Source organism: Zophobas morio, unplaced genomic scaffold (genome assembly GCF_036711695.1).
Source record: "Zophobas morio isolate AGI-343-1 ecotype UQ-CSIRO unplaced genomic scaffold, CSIRO_AGI_Zmor_V1 ptg000008l, whole genome shotgun sequence".
Classification (NCBI taxonomy): Eukaryota; Metazoa; Arthropoda; class Insecta; order Coleoptera; family Tenebrionidae; genus Zophobas; species Zophobas morio.
Genome location: NW_026972113.1, coordinates 3,690,824 through 3,716,999, shown reverse-complemented (window position 1 = coordinate 3,716,999; position 26,176 = coordinate 3,690,824). Strand labels below are relative to the sequence as shown.

At 27.3% G+C, this 26,176-nt stretch overlaps 1 protein-coding gene across 6 annotated transcripts in view; it reads right to left on the bottom strand.

Moving 5' to 3' along the window:
• Sick (sickie) overlaps positions 1 to 26,176 on the bottom strand; it is a 273,720-nt gene that overhangs the window by 159,000 nt on the left and 88,544 nt on the right. Inside the window, exon 1 of one of the 6 annotated variants that reach the window (XM_064050453.1) lies at positions 9,035 to 9,136. The exons of 4 other annotated variants lie outside the window; for them this stretch is intronic. The gene's annotated coding sequence lies outside the window, so the exon portion shown is untranslated. Of the gene's footprint in view, positions 1 to 8,954; positions 9,137 to 26,176 lie in introns of those variants that run through there. One more of the 6 variants, XM_064050454.1, reaches the window with a different exon arrangement.

Here is a 26,176-nt window from a genome sequence, read left to right as displayed (position 1 = left end):
TTCCACGAATGAAAGTGAAAAACTTTCTTAATTTGCCTTGCGTGACACTGTTGCGTTCTGATAAATCTTGACAATAAAAAAGTGCAACAAGGATGCGATTTGTACCGTTACAGGAAGAATATGCATATGAAGAAATAGGCAATAATTACCTGTCAGGTTTTCGCAGATTGATATTTCTGAATTTATCATTCCCGCTCTCTCCAAATAATGATTTATGGAAAATTTGCATACGACATTCCGTTAGCCAACAAAAGAACAAAATTGTTTATTTATCATAACATGCCATTACGTGACTCCGCAAGAACCAAACCGCAAACCGTCGACGAGATATTGTTAAAATGACTAACAATTACATATCGGAGAGTCGGAGATTACTTCATCGCTTTGTTTCGCACGAAAGACCGACCATATATTTACAAACTATATCGAGAAATATGATTAAGTCCGTAAAAATTTCAGATCGAACCTTAACCTTATTTATTCCGACAATACAAAGCTTGCGCAAGTTGACGGTTCGTAAATTGTTATTATGTATCAGGACAGGACGGACTTTTGGTGGCTTATCGCAACGACAGGTAAAAGTCACCAGACATTGTTTCGTTCCAGATAACATTCTTGGATTTACATAGACACATAAATTAAAAAATAACACCGGCGAGTAAACTTATTTGGTTAGCACAGAACCGTTAAGCAAATCGAGCTGTTATCGATATTTAAAAGGAGATATCTATTTGTGTCAGGCATTATTTACCGTGTGGTAAATGGTGTTTATGCGATGCAAAATAAACGGTTTTAGGCTTGTATGTGCTGCCATGTTGATTAAATTGATTTTTGGATAAAAGCGCTTTCGGCGAAGCTCATTCAATGGCAATTTTATATAATTTCCATGTTAAAAAAAAATTAAAACACATTTTTGTTTTTTCGTACAACCAAAATGATCGACAAATACGCATCAAGTCTTCGATTAATTTTTCAGAATTATTGTAAAATTTTCAGGTTTCACAAATTTTTACTGACTTAATTCTGAACTTTTACCTACTACTTTTCTCAAAATTTTGTCTCATTTTATCTAATTTTAGGTGTAAAAAAAGCAAGTTTTTACAAAACCACGCGAGTGTTGTTAAAATCCAAAATTTCTTAAAATTGTAAACCGTTTTAAAATTTTGAAGTTTCTATGGATGTAATTATGAACTTGGTGTATTGTAAATCTATATTTTGAAACTTTGAGTTGAATTTCAAAAATTGCTTCACATTTTTTAAAATTTCAAAATTTCCAAATATTATAATGACGTATTTCAACACGAGTCAGAAACATTAAATTAAATTAAGAAATGTCAAAGATTAGAACAAATCAGTGGAGAAAAATTGGTCAAGTGATCTGTAAAGTGGTTAAAATTTTCGAAATTCTGTAAAATTAAGAAAAAGTTTACAAAACTTTGCTTCGATATTCCGTAATTTTTGGTAATCTTAAATTTAAATTTCCTTTTAATTTCAGTTCTAAAATTATCTACTTCCAATATTTTTCAAATTTTAAAAATCAATAAAAATAAAATATACGAAACTTCCCAAAAATTTAAAAAACCATCTAAAATTCAGAAATTTTCAATCCTAATTTTTATAGACGTAATTTTAAACTTGTAGATTCTCATTAAAATGATGAACGCTTCGAAGTCGAAAGTTTTAGCGTTATTTAAAGGTTTGATAAAATTTTAAAAGGGTTTAAAAAATGTGCAGAAATGACGAACTTCTTCAAAATTGTTTAAAAATAAACACTCAACATCCAGAAATGATACTTGGAGTGTTAATCAATATTTTGAAACTTTGAGTTAAATTTCAAAAATTGGTTCACATTTTTTAAAATTTCAAAATTTCCAAATATTATAATAACGATGCATTTCAACACGAGGCAGAAACATTAAATTAAATTAAGAAACGTCAACGAAACTTCCCAAAAATTTAAAAAACAATCTAAAATTTAGAAATTTTCAATCCTAATTCTTATAGACGTAATTTTAAACTTGTAGATTCTCGTTAAAATGCTGAATGCTTCGAAGTCGAAAGTTTTAACGTTATTTAAAGGTTTGATAAAATTTTAAAAGGGTTTAAAAAATGCGCAGAAATGACGAACTTCTTCAAAATTGTTTAAAAATAAACGCTCAAGATCCAGAAATGATACTTGGAGTTTTAATCAATATTTTGAAACTTTGAGTTAAATTTCAAAAATTGGTATCACATTCTTTCAAATTTAAGAATTTCCAAATATTATAATAACGATGTATTTCAACACGAGTCAGAAACATTAAATCAAATTAAGAGACGTCAAGGATTAGAACAAATCAGTGGAGAAAAATTGGTCAAGTGTTCTGTAAAGTGGTTAAAATTTTCGAAATTCTGTAAAATTAAGAAAAAGTTTACAAAATTTTGCTTCGATATTCCGTAATTTTTGGTAAACTTAAATTTAAATTTCCTTTTAATTTCAGTTCTAAAATCATCCACTTCCAATATTTTTCAAATTTTAAAAATCAATAAAAATAAAATATACGAAACTTCCCAAAAATTTAAAAGATAATCTAAAATTTAGAAATTTTTAATCCTAATTTTTATAGACGTAATTTTAAACTCGTAGATTCTCATTAAAATGCCGAATGCTTCGAAGTCGAAAGTTTTAACGTTATTTAAAGGTTTGATAAAATTTTAAAAGGGTTTAAAAAATGTGCAGAAATGACGAACTTCTTCAAAATTGTTTAAAAATAAACGCTCAACATCCAGAAATGATAGTTGGAGTTGTAATCAATATTTTGAAACTTTGAGTTAAATTTCAAAAATTGGTGCACATTTTTTAAAATTTCAAAATTTCCAAATATTATAATAACGATGTATTTCAACACGAGGCAGAAACATTAAATTAAATTAAAAAACGTCAAAGATTACAACAAATCAGTGGAGAAAAATTGGTCAAGTGTTCTGTAAAGTGGTTAAAATTTTCATAATTCTGTAAAATTAAGAAAAAGTTTATAAAACTTTGCTTCGATATTCCGTAATTTTTGGTAATCTTAAATTTAAATTTCCTTTTAATTTCAGTTCTTAAATTATCTACTTCCAATATTTTTCAAATTTTAAAAATCAATAAAAATAAAATATACGAAACTTCCCAAAAATTTAAAAAACAATCTAAAATTTAGAAATTTTCAATCCTAATTTTTATAGACGTAATTTTAAACTTGTAGATTCTCGTTAAAATGCTGAACGCTTCGAAGTCGAAAGTTTTAGCGTTATTTAAAGGTTTGATAAAATTTTAAAAGGGTTTAAAAAATGCGCAGAAATGACGAACTTCTTCAAAATTGTTTAAAAATAAACGCTCAACATCCAGAAATGATACTTGGAGTGTTAATCAATATTTTGAAACTTTGAGTTAAATTTCAAAAATTGGTTCACATTTTTTAAAATTTCAAAATTTCCAAATATTATAATAACAATGTATTTCAACACGAGGCAGAAACATTAAATTAAATTAAGAATCGTCAAAGATTAGAACAAATCAGTGGAGAAAAATTGGTCAAGTGTTCTGTAAAGTGGTTAAAATTTTAGAAATTCTGTAAAATTAAGAGAAAGTTTACAAAACTTTGCTTCGATATTCCGTAATTTTTGGTAATTTTAAATTTAAATTTCCTTTTAATTTCAATTCTAAAATTATCTACTTCCAATATTTTTCAAATTTTAAAAATCAATAAAAATAAAATATACCAAACTTCCCAAAAATTTAAAAAACAATCTAAAATTTAGAAATTTTCAATCCCAATTTTTATAGACGTAATTTTAAACTTGTTGATTCTCGTTAAAATGCTGAATGCTTCGAAGGCGAAAGTTTTAACGTTATTTAAAGGTTTGATAAAATTTTAAAAGGGTTTAAAAAATGTGCAGAAATGACGAACTTCTTCACAATTGTTTAAAAATAAACGCTCAACATCCAGAAATGATACTTGGAGTGTTAATCAATATTTTGAAACTTTGAGTTAAATTGCAATAATTGGTTCACATTTTTTAAAATTTCCAAATATTATAATAACAATGTATTTCAACACGAGTCAGAAACATTAAATTAAATAAGAATCGTCAAAGAGTAGAACAAATCAGTGGAGAAAAATTGGTCAAGTGTTCTGTAAAGTGGTTAAAATTTTCGAAATTCTGTAAAATTAAGAAAAAGTTTACAAAACTTTGCTTCGATATTCCTTAATTTTTGGTAATCCTAAATTTAAATTTCATTTTAAATTCAGTTCTAAAATTATCTACTTCTAATATTTTTCAAATTTTAAAAATCAATAAAAATAAAATATACGAAACTTCCCAAAAATTTAAAAAACAATCTAAAATTTAGAAATTTTCAATCCTAATTTTTATAGACGTAATTTTAAACTTGTAGATTCTCGTTAAAACGCTGAATGCTTCAAAGTCGAAAGTTTTAACGTTATTTAAAGGTTTGATAAAATTTTAAAAGGGTTTAAAAAATGCGCAGAAATGACGAACTTCTTCAAAATTGTTTAAAAATAAACGCTCAACATCCAGAAATGATACTTGGAGTGTCAATCAATATTTTGAAAATTTGAGTTAAATTTCAAAAATTGGTGCACATTTTTTAAAAGTTCAAAATTTCCAAATATTATAATAACGATGTATTTCAACACCAGTCAGAAACATTAAATTAAATTAAGAAACGTCAAAGATTAGAACAAATCAATGAAGAAAAATTGGTCAAGTGTTTTGTAAAGTAGTTAAAATTTTCGAAATTCTGTAAAATTAAGAAAAAGTTTACAAAACTTTGCTTCGATATTCCTTAATTTTTGGTAATCTTAAATTTAAATTTCATTTTAAATTCAGTTCTAAAATTATCTACTTCCAATATTTTTCAAATTTTTAAAATCAATAAAAATAAAATATACGAAACTTCCCAAAAATTTAAAAAACAATCTGAAATTTAGAAATTTTCAATCCTAATTTTTATAGACGTAATTTTAAACTTGTAGATTCTCGTTAAAATGCTGAATGCTTCGAAGTCGAAAGTTTTAACGTTATTTAAAGGTTTGATAAAATTTTAAAAGGGTTTAAAAAATGTGCAAAAATGACGAACTTCTTCAAAATTGTTTAAAAATAAACGCTCAACATCCAGAAATGATACTTGGAGTTTTAATCAATATTTTGAAACTTTGAGTTAAATTTCAAAAATTGGTTCACATTTTTTAAAATTTCAAAATTTCCAAATATTGTAATAACGATGTATTTCAACACGAGGGAGAAACATTAAATTAAATTAAGAAACGTCAAAGATTAGAACAAATCAGTGGAGAAAAATTGGTCAAGTGTTCTGTAAAGTGGTTAAAATTTTCGAAATTCTGTAAAATTAAGAAAATGTTTACAAAACTTTGCTTCGATATTCCGTAATTTTTGGTAAACTTAAATTTAAATTTCCTTTTAATTTCAGTTCTAAAATTATCTACTTCCAATATTTTTCAAATTTTAAAAATCAATAAAAATAAAATATACGAAACTTCCCAGAAATTTAAAAAACAATCTGAAATTTAGAAATTTTCAATCCTAATTTTTATAGACGTAATTTTAAACTTGTAGATTCTCATTAAAATGCTGAACGCTTCGAAGTCGAAAGTTTTAGCGTTATTTAAAGGTTTGATAAAATTTTAAAAGGGTTTAAAAAATGCGCAGAAATGACGAACTTCTTCAAAATTGTTTAAAAATAAACGCTCAACATCCAGAAATGATACTTGGAGTGTTAATCAATATTTTGAAACTTTGAGTTAAATTTCAAAAATTGGTTTACATTTTTTTAAATTTCAAAATTTACAAATATTATAATAACGATGTATTACAACACGAGGCAGAAACATTAAATTAAATTAAGAAACGTCAAAGATTAGAACAAATCAGTGGAGAAAAATTGGTCAAGTGTTCTGTAAAGTGGTTAAAATTTTCTAAATTCTGTAAAATTAAGAAAAAGTTTACGAAACTTTGCTTCGATATTCCGTAATTTTTGGTAAACTTAAATTTAAATTTCCTTTTAATTTCAGTTCTAAAATCATCCACTTCCAATATTTTTCAAATTTTAAAAAATCAATAAAAATAAAATATACGAAACTTCCCAAAAATTTAAAAACCAATCTGAAATTTAGAAATTTTCAATCCTAATTTTTATAGACGTAATTTTAAACTTGTAGATTCTCATTAAAATGCTGAATGCTTCGACGTCGAAAGTTTTAACGTTGTTTAAAGGTTTGATAAAATTTTAAAAGGGTTTAAAAAATGTGCAGAAATTACGAACTTCTTCAAAATTGTTTGAAAATAAACGCTCAACATCCAGATATGATACCTGGAGTGTTAATCAATATTTTGAAACTTTGAGTTAAATTTCAAAAATTGGTTCACATTTTTTAAAATTTCAAAATTTCCAATTATTATAATAACAATGTATTTCAACACGAGGCAGAAACATTACATGAAATTAAGAAACGTCAAAGATTAGAACAAATCAGTGGAGAAAAATGGGTCAAGTGTTCTGTAAAGTGGTTAAAATTTTCGAAATTCTGTAAAATTAAGAGAAGGTTTACAAAACTTTGCTTCGATATTCCGTAATTTTTGGTAATCTTAAATTTAAATCTCGTTTTAACTTCAGTTCTAAAATTATCTACTTCCAATATTTTTCAAATTTTAATAATCCATAAAAATAAAATATACGAAACTTCCCAAAAATTTAAAAAACAATCTAAAATTTAGAAATTTTCAATCCTAATTTTTATAGACGTAACTTTAAACTTGTCGATTCCCATTAAAATCCTGAATGCTAAGTCGAAAGTTTTAACGTTATTTAAAGGTTTGATAAAATTTTAAAAGGGTTTAAAAAATGCGCAGAAATGACGAACTTCTTCAAAATTGTTTAAAAATAAACGCTCAACATCCAGAAATGATACTTGGAGTGTTAATCAATATTTTGATACTTTGAGTTAAATTTCAAAAGTTGGTTCACATTTTTTAAAATTTCAAAATTTCCAAATATTGTAATAACGATGTATTTCAACACGAGGGAGAAACATTAAATTAAATTAAGAAACGTCAAAGATTAGAACAAATCAGTGGAGAAAAATTGGTCAAGTGTTCTGTAAAGTAGTTAAAATTTTCGAAATTCTGTAAAATTAAGAAAAAGTTTACAAAACTTTGCTTCGATATTCCTTAATTTTTGGTAATCCTAAATTTAAATTTCATTTTAAACTCAGTTCTAAAATTATCTACTTCCAATATTTTTCAAATTTTAAAAATCAATAAAAATAAAATATACGAAACTTCCCAAAAATTTAAAAAACAATCTAAACTTTAGAAATTTTCAATCCTAATTTTTATAGACGTAATTTTAAACTTGTAGATTCTCATTAAAATGCTGAACGCTTCGAAGTCGAAAGTTTTAACGTTATTTAAAGGTTTGATAAAACTTTCAAAGGGTTTAAAAAGTGTGCAGAAATGACGAACTTCTTCAAAATTGTTTAAAAATAAACGCTCAACATCCAGAAATGATAGTTGGAGTGTTAATCAATATTTTGAAACTTTGAGTTAAATTTCAAAAATTGGTGTACATTTTTTAAAATTTCAAAATTTCCAAATATTATAATAACGATGTATTTCAACACGAAGCAGAAACATTAAATTAAATTAAGAAACGTCAAAGATTAGAACAAATCAGTTAAGAAAAATTGGTCAAGTGTTCTGTAAAGTGGATAATATTTTCGAAATTCTGTAAAATTAAGAAAAAGTTTCCAAAACTTTGCTTCGATATTCCGTAATTTTTGGTAATCTTAAATTTAAATTTTATTTTAAATTCAGTTTTAAAATTATCTACTTCCAATATTTTTCAAATTTTAAAAATCAATAAAAATGAAATATACGAAACTTCCCAAAAATTTAAAAAACAATCTAAAATTTAAAAATTTTCAATCCTAATTTTTATAGACGTAATTTTAAACTTGTAGATTCTCATTAAAATGCTGAATGCTTCGAAGTCGAAAGTTTTAACGTTATTTAAAGGTTTGATAAAATTTTAAAAGGGTTTAAAAAATGTGCAGAAATGACGAACTTCTTCAAAACTGTTTAAAAATAAACGCCCAACATCCAGAAATGATACTTGGAGTGTTAATCAATATTTTGAAACTTTGAGTTAAATTTCAAAAATTGGTTCACATTTTTTAAAATTTCAAAATTTCCAAATATTATAATAACGATGTGTTTCAACACGAGGCAGAAGCATTAAAGTAAATTAAGAAAATGTAGAGAAATAACAGACTTCTTCAAAATTTTGTTTTAATTATTATTTAACTTTAAATTTTAAAAACTCAATTTAAAGTCACTTAAAATATTCACGATTTCCGCTTTTAAAAGAAGAACTAAATTCCATTCTGTCGTTTTGTACAATTTTTTCCATTAACACTATCTGCACAGTTCAAAAATTATTTTTTATTCTGAGAAGCATAATCTGTACAAATTTTAAATCTGCCGCAAAACAAACATTCTTGTCTTATCTTAATGACCATTTTTTGTAACAAAAAAATAAAAACAACAACCATATTCGTACTTTTCCGCTGTCTCATCCTAATAATCGATTTTTTGTTGCCAATCGCCGCCAAACCCTTTAAACCCAACTTACGTAACACCACGTGCATACACCGATAAAAACAAAACAAAAAAAAAACATCAATGTCAACCACTTCGCCAATGATAAGAAATAACCCACATGTTTACCAAATTCCAAAACACCACGACCAATAAATGTCAACGTTTCAACACCATCAGCTACCGATTTCGTGGTCCAAAAACAACCACGATTATCTCCGTAACCGTAACAAGATTAGCGCAATTAACACTAACCGTCCCATGAAATCGTAAATAAATAAAGCCAATCTTACCCAACAAAACGAAAGAGCTAAACACCAAGTGCGAACGAATTTAACCACCGGTAAGGTTACAGAAACAAACAGAAACTTACGACGCCGAAATTCCTCAAGAAAGACGAGCGAAGAAATGGGTCAACTGCACTTTTCCACTGACACACGATCAAAATAATAATGTCGATAATTAATCGCGGACCGTTTATTTATCGACACGTACCGATCGAAATGCACGCGGAAAACGGAACTGAACTAGCGGCTTTTGCTTTGCCTTATTCACGAACTCGCGCACAGCGAACTGACCGACAACTACTACAGCTACCGAAGCACGAGGACCAGATCCCCACCTTCGGCGAAGATGCAAGAAGGTTCATCTTGGCCGAGATCGCTGATAAGACGCGGTTTTATTCACGAGGGGAGTTTGATTTTAAGTCGAGGATAGGGAGGACTTAACGAGTGTTTACTGGTCTAATTTTTGTCCTCTAAAGCCAGTGGAATACAAAAACGCACTGGTTAATTATACTTTCGAAACTACCTGCCCAATTACTTTTTTTGCCAGTTGCTTGATTTTCTTAATTTACCTAATTTTTACCTTTAACTATAACGAAGTTTTTTTAACAACTTTTTAAACTGATTTTTGAGTGGCAGATTAGCAAAAAGTTTGAACCTTTTGTTTATGACAGAAAAAAAAAATTAAAGAAATCTTGGGACCTCTGGTGATCTGTTTTTGAAATAATTTCTACGAATCTCAGACTTTTAATATTTAAAAGAATCTTGGGATTGGTTCCCTGGTCTTTTGTTTTTAAAAGAATGTCAAACAATTTTTAGGGGTCCTCCTGTACTAATTTTGAGAAAAAAAAGAAGTTTAGGAGCCTGTGGTGTTTTATTTTTGAAGGAATTGAAAGAATCTCAGGGGCTTTTGATTTTTTGTTTATGAAGGATTTTAAAGAAATCGTAGGCTCTCTGGAACTCTGTTTTTGAAAGAATTTTGGGGTCCTTGGTACTTTTTTTCAGAAAAAATTTTAATAAAAATCTTGGACCTTTCTGTTTTTTTTTCATTCTGAAGGAAACTGAAAACTTTTGGGGCCCGTTGACGTTTTGTTTTATCAGTATTTACAATAATTACGCAAATTTTGAAAAAATGTCAAAAAATCTTGGTGCCGCTTGACTTTGTTTATGAAAAATATTTAAAAGAATTTTCAAGTTTGTTACATGATGTTCGATTTTTGAAAGAATTTCCAAAAATTTTTAGAACCTCTCTTGTTTTAATTTTTTAAGAATTTTGAAAGAATCTTAGGCCCATCTGCCGTTCTTCTCATTTTGAAAAGATCTGAAAGTATCTTGGAGATTTTTGGTGTTGTTTTTTCTGAAAAAATTTAAAAGAATCTTAGAGGACGCTGCAGTTTTTTTTTTTTTCGTTTTGAAAGAAACTGAACAAAATTTGGGCCTCCGACATTCTGTTTTGCAAAAAATTTACAAAAGTCTCGCAAGTCCCTCGATTTTTCAACTTTTTGAATAAAAAAAAAATGCAAAAAACGAAAAAGTATAAAATGAAAAATCTGGATGAATTCAAAAACCATCGAAAATCTGAGATTTAAAACAATCTAAAATTAAAATGTCGAAAAATTGAAAAATCGAAAAGACAAAAATCGACAAATCGAAACGCAAAGTCGAGACAATCAAGAGTCGAAATGTTGGAAAATGGCAAAACTGAAACATGAAAAAATTGATAAATCGAAAAACTGAAAATTCGAAGAAGAATCGAATCTTGGGGATTTTTGGTGTTGTTTTTTCTGAAAAAATTTAAAAGAATCTTAGAGGACGCTGCAGTTTTTTTTTCGTTTTGAAAGAAACTGAAAAAATTTGAGTCTCCGACATTCTGTTTTGCAAAAAATTTGCAAAAGTCTCGCAAGTCCCTCGATTTTTCAACTTTTTGAATAAAAAAAATTGCAAAAAACGAAAAAGTATAAAATGAAAAATCTGGATGAATTCAAAAACCATCGAAAATCTAAAATTTAAAAAAACGAAAATTAAAATGTGGAAATATTGAAAAATCGAAAAAAAAAATCGACAAATCGAAACGCGAAGTCGAGACAATTAAGAGTCGAAATGTTGGAAAATCGCAAAACTGAAACATGGAAAAATTGATAAATCGAAAAACTGAAAATTCGAAGAAGAATCGAAGAATCAAAAAATTGACTGAGTTCAAAATTTTAAAAATCCAAAAATTGGTAAATCAGGAAATCGAACAATCGAGAAATCGAAAATTTAGAAACGCCAAAAATTCAAATATTGAAAAATCGAAAAACTGAAGAATCGAAAAATTTAAAAGTCGCGAAGCGGAAATATCATAAAAGTATCGAAAAACAAAGTAATGGAAACATTGAAAATTAAGACATTGAAAAATTGAAACCGGGAAGTTGCAAAGTCGAAACATCAAACAAATTGAAAATTTTAAAATTAAAAAATTCTAAAAATTGAATAACTCAAAAATCGAAGAAAAATTGAAGAATCGAAAAACTGAAAGACTTAGTAAATTGAGAATTTTTGGGTTTTCCAATTTTTCGATTCGATTCATTTTTATCTTTCCAATTTTTCCATTTATTAATTTGTTCGGTTTTCAGTTTTAATTTTTTGATTTTTCAGTTTTATACTTTTATATTTTTCGATTTCTCAATTAATGAATAAATTTTTAATTTTTGATTTTTCAACTTTTCGAATACAAAAATTGCAAAAAACGAGAAAGTATAAAATGGAAACTTCGCAAAATCTAAAATTTAAAATGTCGGAAAATTGAAAAATCGAAAAGAAAAAAAATCGACAAATCGAAGCGTAAAGTCGAGACAATTAAGAGTCGAAATGTTGGAAAATCGCAAAACTGAAACATGGAAAAATTGATAAATCGATAAACTGAAAATTCGAAGAAGAATCGACGAATCAAAAAATTGGAAGATCAAAAATCGAAAAGTCGAAAAGTTCAAAATTTTTAAAATCCAAAAATTGGAAAATCAGGAAATCGAACAATCCAGAAATCGAAAATTTGGAAACGACAAAAATTCAAATATTGAAAAATCGAAAAACGGAAAAACTGAAGAATCGAAAAATTGAAAAATCGTGAAACGAAAATATCGTAAAAGTGAACAAAATTTAAAAATTCTAACAACTGAAGAACTCAAAAATCGAAGAAAAATTGAAGAATCGAAAAACCGAAAGACAGTAAATTGAGAATTTTTGGGTTTTCCAATTTTTCGATTCGATTCATTTTTATCTTTCCAATTTTTCCATTTATTAATTTGTTCGGTTTTCAGTTTTAATTTTTTGATTTTTCAGTTCTATACTTTTATATTTTCCGATTTCTCAATTAATGAATAAATTTTTAATTTTTGATTTTTCAACTTTTCGAATACAAAAATTGCAAAAAACGAAAAAGTATAAAATGGAAACTTCGCAAAATCTAAAATTTAAAAAATCTAAAATTAAAATGTCGAAAAATTGAAAAATCGAAAAGAAAAAAATCGACAAATCGAAACGTAAAGTCGAGACAAGAGTCGAAATGTTGGCAAAACGCAAAATTGAAACATGGAAAAATTGATAAATCGATAAACTGAAAATTCGAAGAAGAATCGACGAATCAAAAAATTGAAAGATCAAAAATCGAAAAGTCGAAAAGTTCAAAATTTTTAAAATCCAAAAATTGGAAAATCAGGAAATCGAACAATCCAGAAATCGAAAATTTGGAAACGCCAAAAATTCAAATATTGAAAAATCGAAAAACGGAAAAACTGAAGAATCGAAAAATTGAAAAATCGTGAAACGGAAATATCGTAAAAGTGAATAAAATTTAAAAATTCTAGAACTGAAGAACTCAAAAATCGAAGAAAATTGAAGAATCGAAAAACCGAAAGACAGTAAATTGAGAATTTTTGGGTTTTCCAATTTTTCGATTCGATTCATTTTTATCTTTCCAATTTTTCCATTTATTAATTTGTTCGGTTTTCAGTTTTAATTTTTTGATTTTTCAGTTTTATACTTTTATATTTTTCGATTTCTCAATTAATGAATAAATTTTTAATTTTTGATTTTTCAACTTTTCGAATACAAAAACTGCAAAAAACGAAAAAGTATAAAATGAAAACTTCGAAAAATCTAAAAACTGGAAAACAGAAAAATCGAAGAACACCGAAATCTCGATGAATTCAAAAACCATCGAAAATCTAAACTTTAAAAAATCTAAAATTAAAATGTCGAAAAATTGAAAAATCGAAAAAAAAATCGACAAATCGAAATGCAAAGTCGACACAATTAAGAGTCGAAATGTTGGAAAATGGCAAAACTGAAACATGGAAAAATTGATAAATCGATAAACTGAAAATTCGAAGAAGAATCGACAAATCAAAAAATTGAAAGATCAAAAATCGAAAAGTCGAAAAGTTCAAAATTTAAAAAATGCAAAAATTGGAAAATCAGGAAATCGAACAATCGAGAAATCGAAAATTTAGAAACGCCAAAAATTCAAATATTGAAAAATCGAAAAATTGAAAAATCGTGAAACGGAAATATCGTAAAAGTGAATAGGTATCGAAAAACGAAGTAACGGAAACATTGAAAATTAAGAAATTGAAAAATTGAAACCGGGAAGTTGCAAAATCGAAACATCAAACAAATTGAAAAATATTAAATTTAAAAATTCTAAAAATTGAAGAAAAATTAAAGAATCGAAACACCGAAAGACAGTAAATTGAGAATTTTTGGGTTTTCCAATTTTTCGATTCGATTCATTTTTATCTTTCCAATTTTTCCATTTATTAATTTGTTCGGTTTTCAGTTTTAATTTTTTGATTTTTCAGTTCTATACTTTTATATTTTCCGATTTCTCAATTAATGAATAAATTTTTAATTTTTGATTTTTCAACTTTTCGAATACAAAAATTGCAAAAAACGAAAAAGTATAAAATGGAAACTTCGCAAAATCTAAAATTTAAAAAATCTAAAATTAAAATGTCGAAAAATTGAAAAATCGAAAAGAAAAAAATGGACAAATCGATACGTAAAGTCGAGACAAGAGTCGAAATGTTGGCAAAACGCAAAACTGAAACATGGAAAAATTGATAAATCGATAAACTGAAAATTCGAAGAAGAATCGACGAATCAAAAAATTGTAAGATCAAAAATCGAAAAGTCGAAAAGTTCAAAATTTTAAAAATCCAAAAATTGGAAAATCAGGAAATCGAACAATCCAGAAATCGAAAATTTGGAAACGCCAAAAATTCAAATATTGAAAAATCGAAAAACGGAAAAACTGAAGAATCGAAAAATTGAAAAATCGTGAAACGGAAATATCGTAAAAGTGAACAAAATTTAAAAATTCTAAAAACTGAAGAACTCAAAAATCGAAGAAAAATTGAAGAATCGAAAAACCGAAAGACGGTAAATTGAGAATTTTTGGGTTTTCCAATTTTTCGATTCGATTCATTTTTATCTTTCCAATTTTTCCATTCACTAATTTTTCCGGTTCTCAGTTTTTAGTTTTTCAGTGTTTCAATGTTTCGTTTCTTCAGTTCTTCGATTTGCAATTTTTCGATTTTCCACTTTTCCGGTTTTGCAATTTCTCAGTTTTCGATTTTTCAACCAAAAAAGTGTAAAATGGACAAAAAAATTGTAAAATCGAACTTGAAAAATTTGGAAACGAGAAATTGAAATATTGAAAAATTAAAAATTGAAAAACTCAAACAGCGAAAAAAAAATGCAAATCAAAACATTGAAGAAAAATTATAAAACTGAAACACTGAAAAATGGAAATACAGAAAAATTAAAAAATGGAAAAAAATAAAAATTGTGACATCGATAAATCGTAATATGCATTAAACAATTGGTCGAATAAATACAGATTTTTCGAAAAATTATTTGATTTTTATGATAACCCTTGTTAAATGACAATAATAAAAAAAAGAAAAATCGAAAAATTGGAAAATCTGATCAATGAAAAATCAAAAATTAAAAATGTATTCAGTAATTGAGAAACCGAAAAATATAAAAATATAAAACCGAAAACTCAAAAAATTGCAAAATTACAAAACTGAAATAATTACATCGAAAAATTACAAAATTTAGAAATCGAAAAATTGCGAAATGAAAAACTTGGAAAATTGAAAATAAAAAAAATGAAAAAATTAAAAACCGAATAATTGACACCTCCGCAAATTGTAAAAAAAAAGTAAAATTGAAAAATCAAAAAAATTTAAATTCTTTAAAAGCGAAAAACTTAATAATTAAACTCAAAAATCAAAGACTTGAACAACTAAATATTAAAAATTGTTAAATTACAAAATTGAAAAACTGGATAATTGTAAACTCGAAAATTTATTAAACTGTAAAAATGAAAAATTGCAAAATTATTAAAAATCAAAAATTGAAAAACTGACTCAATAAATATGGATAATTCAAAAATCGAAAAATTGTAAAACTACAAAACCGAAAAATCGTAGAACTTTAAAATTGAAAAATCAGATAATTGTAGAATAGAAAAATTACAACATTGGGGAATCGAAAAAGTAAAAATTTTGAAATATTAAAAATCAAAAAATTAGGAAATGGAAACAATGCAATTCGGATCAGACCAGACCAAACTATACCAAACCTGACCTGACCTGACGTGACGTGACGTGACGTGACGTGACCGATGACTACAGAATTCAATGGTATTTTCTCGTATTTCTTATAAAATTTGTGATTAAATTGGAACCATTTTACGACAACTTCGAGATATTCACTTGGTGAGTTTTGCCTCTAATCGATAGTCCTTTTCGGATTTGTGCGTCGGCCTCTCCTTAACGTCGTAGGATGGTTTTATGTTTATCTTGCAACACGATCTAAGATTATTTTATTGAAAAAATCCACTTTGAAACGACGCTTTTCAACCTCAAGATTTCCGGGATTAGAGCGATTCGTTGCCTTATTTACACCTCGCGCTCGTATTTGTTATGTAAATAAAGAATTTAAGCAGGATTAGACAGATCGAGAAAGCGCGTTTGAAAACTTGATAAAAAATACCACAACGCGACACGTAATCTAACCACATCTTCTCCTCGGGCGCTCGGAAATATTCTAAACTGAAATTATAATTAATTACAGCAATTCTAAGAATGCTGCCTTCAATTATACTGTTTTTCTGTTTACAACTCTCCTCCGAAAAAAACTTAAAACAATCTTCTTTGATTTAATTGGTTTCGAGCTCAAACACTAACGGAATTGGTGGTCGCACAGCTCGCGAACTTTTTTGTTATTAAATTACGAAGCTATTATGGAGGCTTGTTTACTTTAGATTAGAACGAACGAGGAACGTTTTTCGAGCTTGAAAATTCACACAATTGCAGTGAGAAGTTATTAAATTGTAATGAAATCGGTTGGGTTTAAATTTCGTATTAATCTATACCGTCTAGCTTAAGATTCCGGTTATTGCTCCACTTCCATAAAATTAATTCAGATTATTATTACATCATCGTCTACAACACATGCTAAATTAATACCAACATATTGCCCATTCATAACTCTAATCAATAGTTAAGTGGAGAAGATCAAGGTCACGACGGTAACTATCCATCATCCATGACAGCCCAAAACGGGAGGAGCATCAGCACATTTTCCATTTATGGTAGTTCTGTGAGCTCTCGACTATCTAGCACAACATATACAAAATATTTATTACTGATGGTTGTTTGCTTCATTACTACAAGCTACGTAGATCGCGATAGATTTATATGGACCCGTTTTGAACTACCATCCCCTACAATTAAGGCACGTAGCGGTAAATTTTCGGTAATAGTATGCTTAACCACAGTGATTAATTTTTAATGGCCGTAAGCGAAGCAGATAACTGCTTTTACCGCAAAATTACAGGTTAAGTAAGTTGCATAAAAGTGGTCGTATTTAGCACTGTTACCAATTTTGAGCGATTTTCAAAATTATGGTACTTTTATTACCACTCTTAAAAAAAAACACGAAATATGCAAACAAGAATAAACTCATCTTTGACACCTTCTTAAAAGCCAAACACCTAATCCCATCCACTCATTTTTCCTCCCACCGTTCGAAACCGACGCATCCAACGGTACCTTTTAATTCGTTTTTTCGTTATTTATGGTGATTAAAGCACGTAACATAATTTCGAGCTGCAGCGGCAGCCAAAATGACTTTCCCGAGACCCGGCCGTGTTTTTTGTTCCGATATGTCCCGTCCTATTTGGCCGTGTATTCCGGTCACATTCGCTTATGTCCGACCGTTCTTTTGATGTTTACTTCGATTGAACCGTTTGCGTATAGTAGGGAACAGTGGGCTCAAATTAAATAAAAAAACCCGCTGGAATACTGATGCATTTCCATTATCGACCGGCCGGTATTGACAGTGTACGTCTGAATTACGTATTGTTTGGTTTATTAATTCGCTTATGTCGTTATTTGCGTTGATGTTATTTCGGAGTAATTGACCCGGGATTGGCTATTATCTGCTTTGTGTTGTAGTTTGAGCACGGGCAGGTGCGGTAATTTGGACGCGATGGGTTGGAATTAGTTAGAATAGTGTGCGAATTTTAATTGTTTTAATTTTTTTAATTTTGCGTGATTTGGGTGGGATTTAGTGACGATTAAGAAGATGACCCACTTCAAGTTCATGATCGTTGTTTAATATTAGTGTGGCGTGTATGTGTGTGTAATTTATGGTAGGGTCTGCTACTGTGCAATTGCAATGAGTTTTATGAATTCGTTTTATGACCCAAGCGTGGTACGAATGTTATTACAAAATTTAATATTTCGGACTGTTATGCTGTCAACAAGGTTTACTAAAATATGAGCGGTGGTGGGTGCGGATGCAAGTTTTCGCTGTTTGATGGTCTTTTTGGTCGTTTTATTTCAGAAATGTCTTCGAAATTAATTAATTTCAGATATTCGTATGTATAAGATGTTTTTGTTTTCCGACTAATACACTGTTACTGTCTTATAAAAAACACAAGTCCCAATTTTACCTTGTAGGAATTTGTAAGAGGGGAATCGTCGCTGATGATTTATTTGAGGAAGTTTTTTTAAGTGGTTAAAAAAATCTTGATTTATGTTTGATTTTTTTATATTTCAAAGGTCGATTTTGGAAAAACCATTGGAGTTATCGAAGAAATGAAAGCGGATATGACTTCTGCGGCCCGTAGAAGTAACAATTTTTCGATTTCAAGATTATTCGAATTTTCGGTTTTTCGGCTTTTCGATTTCTCTTTTTGATCTCCCAATTTTTCGGATTTTACCTTTGGGATTTTTCAGTTTTTTTATTCTTCAATTTTTCGATTTTTCAATTTACCGATTCTTCAATTCTTCGACTCTTCCATTTTTCGGTTTTTAAATTTTTCAAGTTTTTAATTTTTGACGTTTCTAAATTTTTAATTTTTTGATTTTTCAATTTCTCGAGTAAATGATTTTTGCTTTTCCCGTTTCTCGATTTCTCGACTGTTCAATGTTACGATTGTTCAGTTTTTCGATTTTTGGATTTTTCAATTTTTCCATATTTCAGTTTTTCGAAAGGTTTCGATTTTTTATTGTCCTATTTCTCGATTTTTCCATTTTTCGATTTTGACACATTTCGAATTCTCAATTTTTCTATTTTTCGAGATCTTTTCTCGATGTTTCAGTTTTTGAATATTTCGATGTTTGGTTTTTTTCGATTTCTCGACTTTCCCATTTTTCAATTTTTTAATTTTAATTTGTCGATTTTTCGGCTTCGGTTTGTTGACATTTCCATTCCTCAATTTTTCAATTTCTCAGTTTTCCTTCCATTTTTCAATTTTTCCAAATTTCAGTTTTTCGAAATGTTTCGATTTTTTATTGTCCTATTTCTCGATTTTTCCATTTTTCGATTTTGACACATTTCGATGTTTTTGAATATTTCGATGTTTGGTTTTTTCGATTTCTCGACTTTTCCATTTTTGAATTTTCTTATTTTGAAACTAGATTTTTGAATTCTTCAATTTTCGACATTTTAATTTTTCAATTTTTAAACATTTCGATTTTTTGTTTTAGGGCCATTTCGATTTTTCCATTTTTAGCTTTTTCGATTTTTCGACTTTTGCATTTGTCGATTTCAGAATCTTTCGAGTTTTCAACTTCTCGTTTTACATTTTTCAATTTTTCGATATTTAAAATTATTGATTTTTCGATTTTTCGATCTTTGGATTTTCAATTTTTTAATTATTTAATTTTTCAATTCTTCAGTGTTTGAATTTTTCAATTTTTCGATCTTTAAATTTTCAGATGTTTCGGTTTTACTATTTTTTAATTTTTGACGTTTCTAAATTTTTAATTTTTTGATTTTTCAATTTCTCGAGTAAATGATTTTTGCTTTTCCCATTTTTCGATCTCTCGACATTTCAATGTTACGGTTGCTCAGTTTTTCGATTTTTGGATTTTTCAGTCTTTCTAATTTTAATTTGTCGATTTTTCGGCTTCGGTTTGTTGACTTTTCCATTCCTCAGTTTTTCAATTCCTCAGTTTTTCTTCCGTTTTTCAAGTTTTCCATATTTCAGTTTTTTGATTTTTCAGTTTTTCGAAATGTTTCGATTTTTTATTGTCCTATTTCTCGATTTTTCCATTTTTCAATTTTGACACATTTCGATTTCTCAGTTTTTCTATTTTTCGAGATCTTTTCTCGATGTTTCAGTTTTTGAATATTTCGATGTTTGGTTTTTTCGGTTCCTCGACTTTTCGATTTTTCATTTTTTTTATTTTTAAACTAGATTTTTGAATTCTTCAATTTTTCGATTTTTTGATGTTTTAATTTCTCGACTTTTCAATATTTCGATTCTTCAATTTTTCGATATTTTAATTTTTCAATTTTTAAACTTCGATTTTTTGTTTTTGGGCCATTTCGATTTTTCCACTTTTAGCTTTTTCGATTTTTCGACTTTTGCATTTCTCGATTTCAGAATCTTTCGAGTTTTCAACTTCTCGTTTTATATTTTTCAATTTTTCGATATTTAAAATCATTGATTTTTCAATTTTTCAATTTTTGGATTTTCAATTTTTTAATTACTTAATTTTTCGATTCTTCAGTGTTTGGATTTTTCAATTTTTCGATCTTTAAATTTTCAGATGTTTCGGTTTTACTATTTTTTAATTTTTGACGTTTCTAAATTTTTTGTTTTTCTTCTATTTTGCGTATTTTTATATATTTCAAAGGACGATTCTGGAAGAACCATGGGAGTTATCGAAGAAATGAAAGCGGCAATGATTTCTGCGGCCCGAAAGCTACAAGAAAATGTATTTAGCATGATAAATCGTTAAACAAAATTTATGCGTTCATGCCCCCCAGGACTTACAATTTTGTCAAATAAATGTTATTTAAATGTTAAAAAATATGATAATCCTGAAGTTGTGGTTTATGAATCCGTTATGAATTTTTATTCTAAACATCAAGATTAAAAAAAAAATCAAAATTGTAGAAGTGTATATTTTTCGATTTCAAGATTATTCGAATTTACCTTTGGAATTTTTCAGTTTTTTTATTCTTCAATTTTTCGATTTTTCAATTTACCGATTCTTCAATTCTTCGACTCTTCCATTTTTCGGTTTTTAAGTTTTTCAAGTTTTTAATTTTTGACGTTTCTAAAGTTTTAATTTTTTGATTTTTCAATTTCTCGGATAAATGATTTTTGCTGTTCCCATTTCTCGATTTCTCGACTTTTCAATGTTACGATTGTTCAGTTTTTCGATTTTTGGATTTTTCAGTCTTTTTAATTTTAATTTGTCGATTTTTCGGCTTCGGTTTGTTGACTTTTCCATTCCTCAATTTTTCAATTTCTCAGTTTTTCTTCCATTTTTCAAATTTACCAGTTTTTTGATATTTCAGTTTTTCGAAATGTTTCGATTTTTTATTGTCCTATTTCTCGATTTTTCCATTTTTCAATTTTGACACATTTCGATTTCTCAATTTTTCTATTTTTCGAGATCTTTGCTCGATGTTTCAGTTTTTGAATATTTCGATGTTTGGTTTTTTCGATTTCTCGACTTTTCCATTTTTCAATTTTTTTATTTTTAAACTAGATTTTTGAATTCTTCAATTTTTCGATTGTTTGATGTTTTAATTTCTCGACTTTTCAATATTTCGATTCTTCAATTTTTCGATATTTTAATTTTTCAATTTTTAAACATTTCGATTTTTTGTTTTTGGGCCATTTCGATTTTTCCGTTTTTAGTTTTTTCGATTTTTCGACTTTTGCATTTCTCGATTTCAGAATCTTTCGAGTTTTCAACTTCTCGTTTTATATTTTTCAATTTTTCGATATTTACAATTATTGATTTTTCGATTTTTCAATTTTTGGATTTTCAATTTTTTAATTACTTAATTTTTCAATTCTTCAGTGTTTGGATTTTTCAATTTTTCGATCTTTAAATTTTCAGATGTTTCGGTTTTACTCTTTTTTAATTTTTGACGTTTCTAAATTTTTTGTTTTTCTTCTATTTTGCGTATTTTTATATATTTCAAAGGACGATTCTGGAAGAACCATTGGAGTTATCGAAGAAATGAAAGCGGCAATGACTTCTGCGGCCCGAAAACTACAAGAAAATGTATTTAGCATGATAAATCGTTAAACAAAATTTATGCGTTCATGCGCTCCAGGACTTACAGTTTTGTCAAATAAATGTTATTTAAATGTTAAAAAATATGATAATCCTGAAGTTGTGGTTTATGAATCCGTTATGAATTTTTATTCTAAACATGAAGATTTTTTGAAAAAAAAAATCAAAATTGTAGAAGTAACAATTTTTCGATTTCAAGATTATTCGAATTTTCGATTTTTCGGCTTTTCGATTTCTCTTTTTGATCTCCCAATTTTTCGGATTTTATCTTTGGGATTTTTCAGTTTTTTTATTCTTCAATTTTTTGATTTTTCAATTTACCGATTCTTCAATTCTTCGACTCTTCCATTTTTCGGTTTTTAAGTTTTTCAAGTTTTTAATTTTTGACGTTTCTAAAGTTTTAATTTTTTGATTTTTCAATTTCTCGAGTAAATGATTTTTGCTTTTCCCATTTCTCGATTTCTCGACTTTTCAATGTTACCATTGTTCAGTTTTTCGATTTTTGGATTTTTCAGTCTTTTTAATTTAAATTTGTCCATTTTTCGGCTTCGGTTTGTTGACTTTTCCATTCCTCAGTTTTTCAATTCCTCAGTTTTTCTTCCGTTTTTCAAGTTTTCCATATTTCAGTTTTTCGAAATGTTTCGATTTTTTATTGTCCTATTTCTCGATTTTTCTATTTTTCAATTTTGACACATTTCGATTTCTCAATTTTTCTAATTTTCGACATCTTTTCTCGATGTTTCAGTTTTTGAATATTTCGATGTTTGATTTTTTCGATTTCTCGACTTTTCGAATTTTCAATTTTCTTATTTTTAAACTAGATTTTTGAATTCTTCAATTTTCGATTTTTTGATGTTTTGATTTCTCGACTTTTCAATATTTCGATTCTTCAATTTTTCGATATTTTAATTTTTCAATTTTTTAACATTTCGATTTTTTGTTTTTGGGCCATTGCGATTTTTCCGTTTTTAGCTTTTTCGATTTCTCGATTTTTGCATTTCTCGATTTCAGAATCTTTCTAGTTTTCAACTTCTCGTTTTATATTTTTCAATTTTTCGATATTTAAAATTATCGATTTTTCGATTTTTCAATTTTTGAATTTTCAGTTTTTTAATTACTTAATTTTTCGATTCTTTAGTGTTGGGATTTTTCAATTTTTCGATCTTTAAATTTTCAGATGTTTCGGTTTTACTATTTTTTAATTTTTGACGTTTCTAAATTTTTTGTTTTTCTTCTATTTTGCGTATTTTTATATATTTCAAAGGACGATTCTGGAAGAACCATTGGAGTTATCGAAGAAATGAAAGTAGCAATGACTTCTGCGGCCCGAAAACTACAAGAAAATGTATTTAGCATGATAAATCGTTAAACAAAATTTATGCGTTCATGCCCCCCAGGACTTACAGTTTTGTCAAATAAATGTTATTTAAAATGTTAAAAAATATGATAATCCGGAAGTTGTGGTTTATGAATCCGTTATGAATTTTTATTCTAAACATGAAGATTTTTTGAAAAAAAAAAAATAAAAACTGTAGAAGTAACAATTTTTCGATTTTTTAAATTTTTCAAGTTTTTAATTTTTGACGTTTCTAAATTGTTAATTTTTTGATTTTTCAATTTCTCGAGTAAATGATTTTTGCTTTTCCCATTTCTCCATTTCTCGACTTTTCAATGTTACGATGTTCAGTTTTTCGATTTTTGGATTTTTCAGTTTTTTTAATTTTAATTTGTCGATTTTTCGGCTTCGGTTTGTTGACTTTTCCATTCCTCAATTTTTCAATTTCTCAGTTTTTCTTCCATTTTTCAATTTTTCCATATTTCAGTTTTTCGAAATGTTTTGATTTTTTATTGTCCTATTTCTCGATTTTTCCATTTTTCGATTTTGACACATTTCGATTTCTCAATTTTTCTATTTTTCGAGATCTTTTCTCGATGTTTCAGTTTTTGAATATTTCGATGTTTGGTTTTTTCGATTTCTCGACTTTTCCATTTTTCAAATTTTTTATTTTTAAACTAGATTTTTGAATTCTTCAATTTTTCGATTTATTTAATTTTTCAATTTTTATCCATTTCGATTTTTTGTTTTTGGGCCATTTCAATTTTTCCATTTTTAGTTTTTTCGATTTCCCGACTTTTGCATTTCTCGATTTCAGAATCTTTCGAGTTTTCAAACTTCTCGTTTTATATTTTTCAATTTTTCGATATTTAAAATTATTGATTTTTCAATTTGTCAATTTTTGGATTTTCAATTTTTTAATTACTTAATTTTTCGATTCTTCAGTATACGGATTTTTCAATTTTTCGATCTCTAAATTTTCAGATGTTTCGGTTTTACTATTTTTTAATTTTTGACGTTTCTAAATTTTTTGTTTTTCTTCTATTTTGCATATTTTTATATATTTCAAAGGACGATTCTGGAAGAACCATTGGAGTTATCGAAGAAATGAAAGCGGGAGTGAATTCTGCGGCCCGAAAACTACAAGAAAATGTATTTAGCATGATAAATCTTTAAACAAAATTTATGCGTTCATGCCCCCCAGGACTTACAATTTTTGTCAAAATAAATGTTATTTAAATGTTAAAAAATATGATAATCCTGAAGTTGTGATTTATGAATCCGTTATGAATTTTTATTCTAAACATCAAGATTTTTTGAAAACAAAATCAAAATTGTAGAAGTAACAATTTTTCGATTTCAAGATTATTCGAATTTTCGGTTTTTCGGCTTTGCGATTTCTCTTTTTGATCTCCCAATTTTTCGGATTTTACGTTTGGGAATTTTCAGTTTTTTTATTCTTCAGTTTTTCGATTTTTCAATTTACCGATTTTTCAATTCTTCGACTCTTCCATTTTTTAGTTTTTAAATTTTTCAAGTTTTTTAATTTTTGACGTTTCTAACTTTTTAATTTTTTGATTTTTCAATTTCTCGAGTGAATGATTTTTGCTTTTCCCATTTCTCGATTTCTCGACTTTTCAATGTTACGATTGTTCAGTTTTTCGATTATTGGATTTTTCAGTTTTTTTAATTTTAATTTGTCGATTTTTCGGCTTCGGTTTGTTGACTTTTCCATTCCTCAATTTTTCAATTTCTCAGTTTTTCTTCCATTTTTAAATTTTTCCGCATTTCAGTTTTTTGATTTTTCAGTTTTTCGAAATGTTTCGATTTTTTTATTGTCCTATTTCTCGATTTTTCCATTTTTCGAATTGGACACATTTCGATTTCTCAATTTTTCTATTTTTCGAGATCTTTTCTCGATGTTTCAGTTTTTGAATATTTCGATGTTTGGTTTTTTCGATTCCTCGACTTTTCGATTTTTCAATTTTTTTATTTTTAAACTAGATTTTTGAATTCTTCAATTTTTCGATTTTTTGATGTTTTGATTTCTCGACTTTTCAAGATTTCGATATTTTAATTTTTGGGCCATTTCAATTTTTCCAATTTTAGCTTCGATTTCCCGACTTTTGCATTTCTCGATTTCAGAATCTTTCGAGTTTTCAACTTCTCGTTTTATATTTTTCAATTTTTCGATATTTAAAATTATTGATTTTTCAATTTTTCAATTTTTGGATTTTCAATTTTTTAATTACTTAATTTTTCGATTCTTCAGTGTTGGGATTTTTCAATTTTTCGATCTTTAAATTTTCAGATGTTTCGGTTTTACTATTTTTTAATTTTTGACGTTTCTAATTTTTTTGTTTTTCTTCTATTTTGCATATTTTTATATATTTCAAAGGATGATTCTGGAAGAACCATTGGAGTTATCGAAGAAATGAAAGGGGAAATGACTTCTGCGGCCCGAAAACTACAAGACAATGTATTTAGCATGATAAATCGTTAAACAAAATTTATGCGTTCATGCCCCCAAGGACTTACAGTTTTGTCAAATAAATGGTATTTAAATGTTAAAAAATATGATAATCCTGAAGTTGTGGTTTACGAATCCGTTATGAATTTTTATTCTAAACATCATATTTTTTGAAAAAAAAAATCAAAATTGTAGAAGTAACAATTTTTCGATTTCAAGATTATTCGAATTTTCGGTTTTTCGGCTTTTCGATTTCTCTTTTTGATCTCCCAATTTTTCGGATTTTACCTTTGGGATTTTTCAGTGTTTTTATTCTTCAATTTTTCGATTTTTCAATTTACCGAGTCTTCAATTCTTCGACTCTTCCATTTTTCGGTTTTTAAATTTTTCAAGTTTTTAATTTATGACGTTTCTAAATTTTTAATTTTTTGATTTTTCAATTTCTCGAGTAAATGATTTTTGCTTTTCCCGTTTCTCGATTTCTCGACTTTTCAATGTTACGATTGTTCAGTTTTTCGATTATTGGATTTTTCAGTTTTTTTAATTTTAATTTGTCGATTTTTCGGCTTCGGTTTGTTGACTTTTCCATTCCTCAATTTTCCAATTTCTCAGTTTTTCTTCCATTTTTCAATTTTTCCATATTTCAGTTTTTCGAAATGTTTTGATTTTTTATTGTCCTATTTCTCGATTTTTCCATTTTTCAATTTTGACACATTTCGATTTCTCAATTTTTCTATTTTTCGAGATCTTTTCTCGATGTTTCAGTTTTTGAATATTTCGATGTTTGATTTTTTCGATTTCTCGACTTTTCCATTTTTCAATT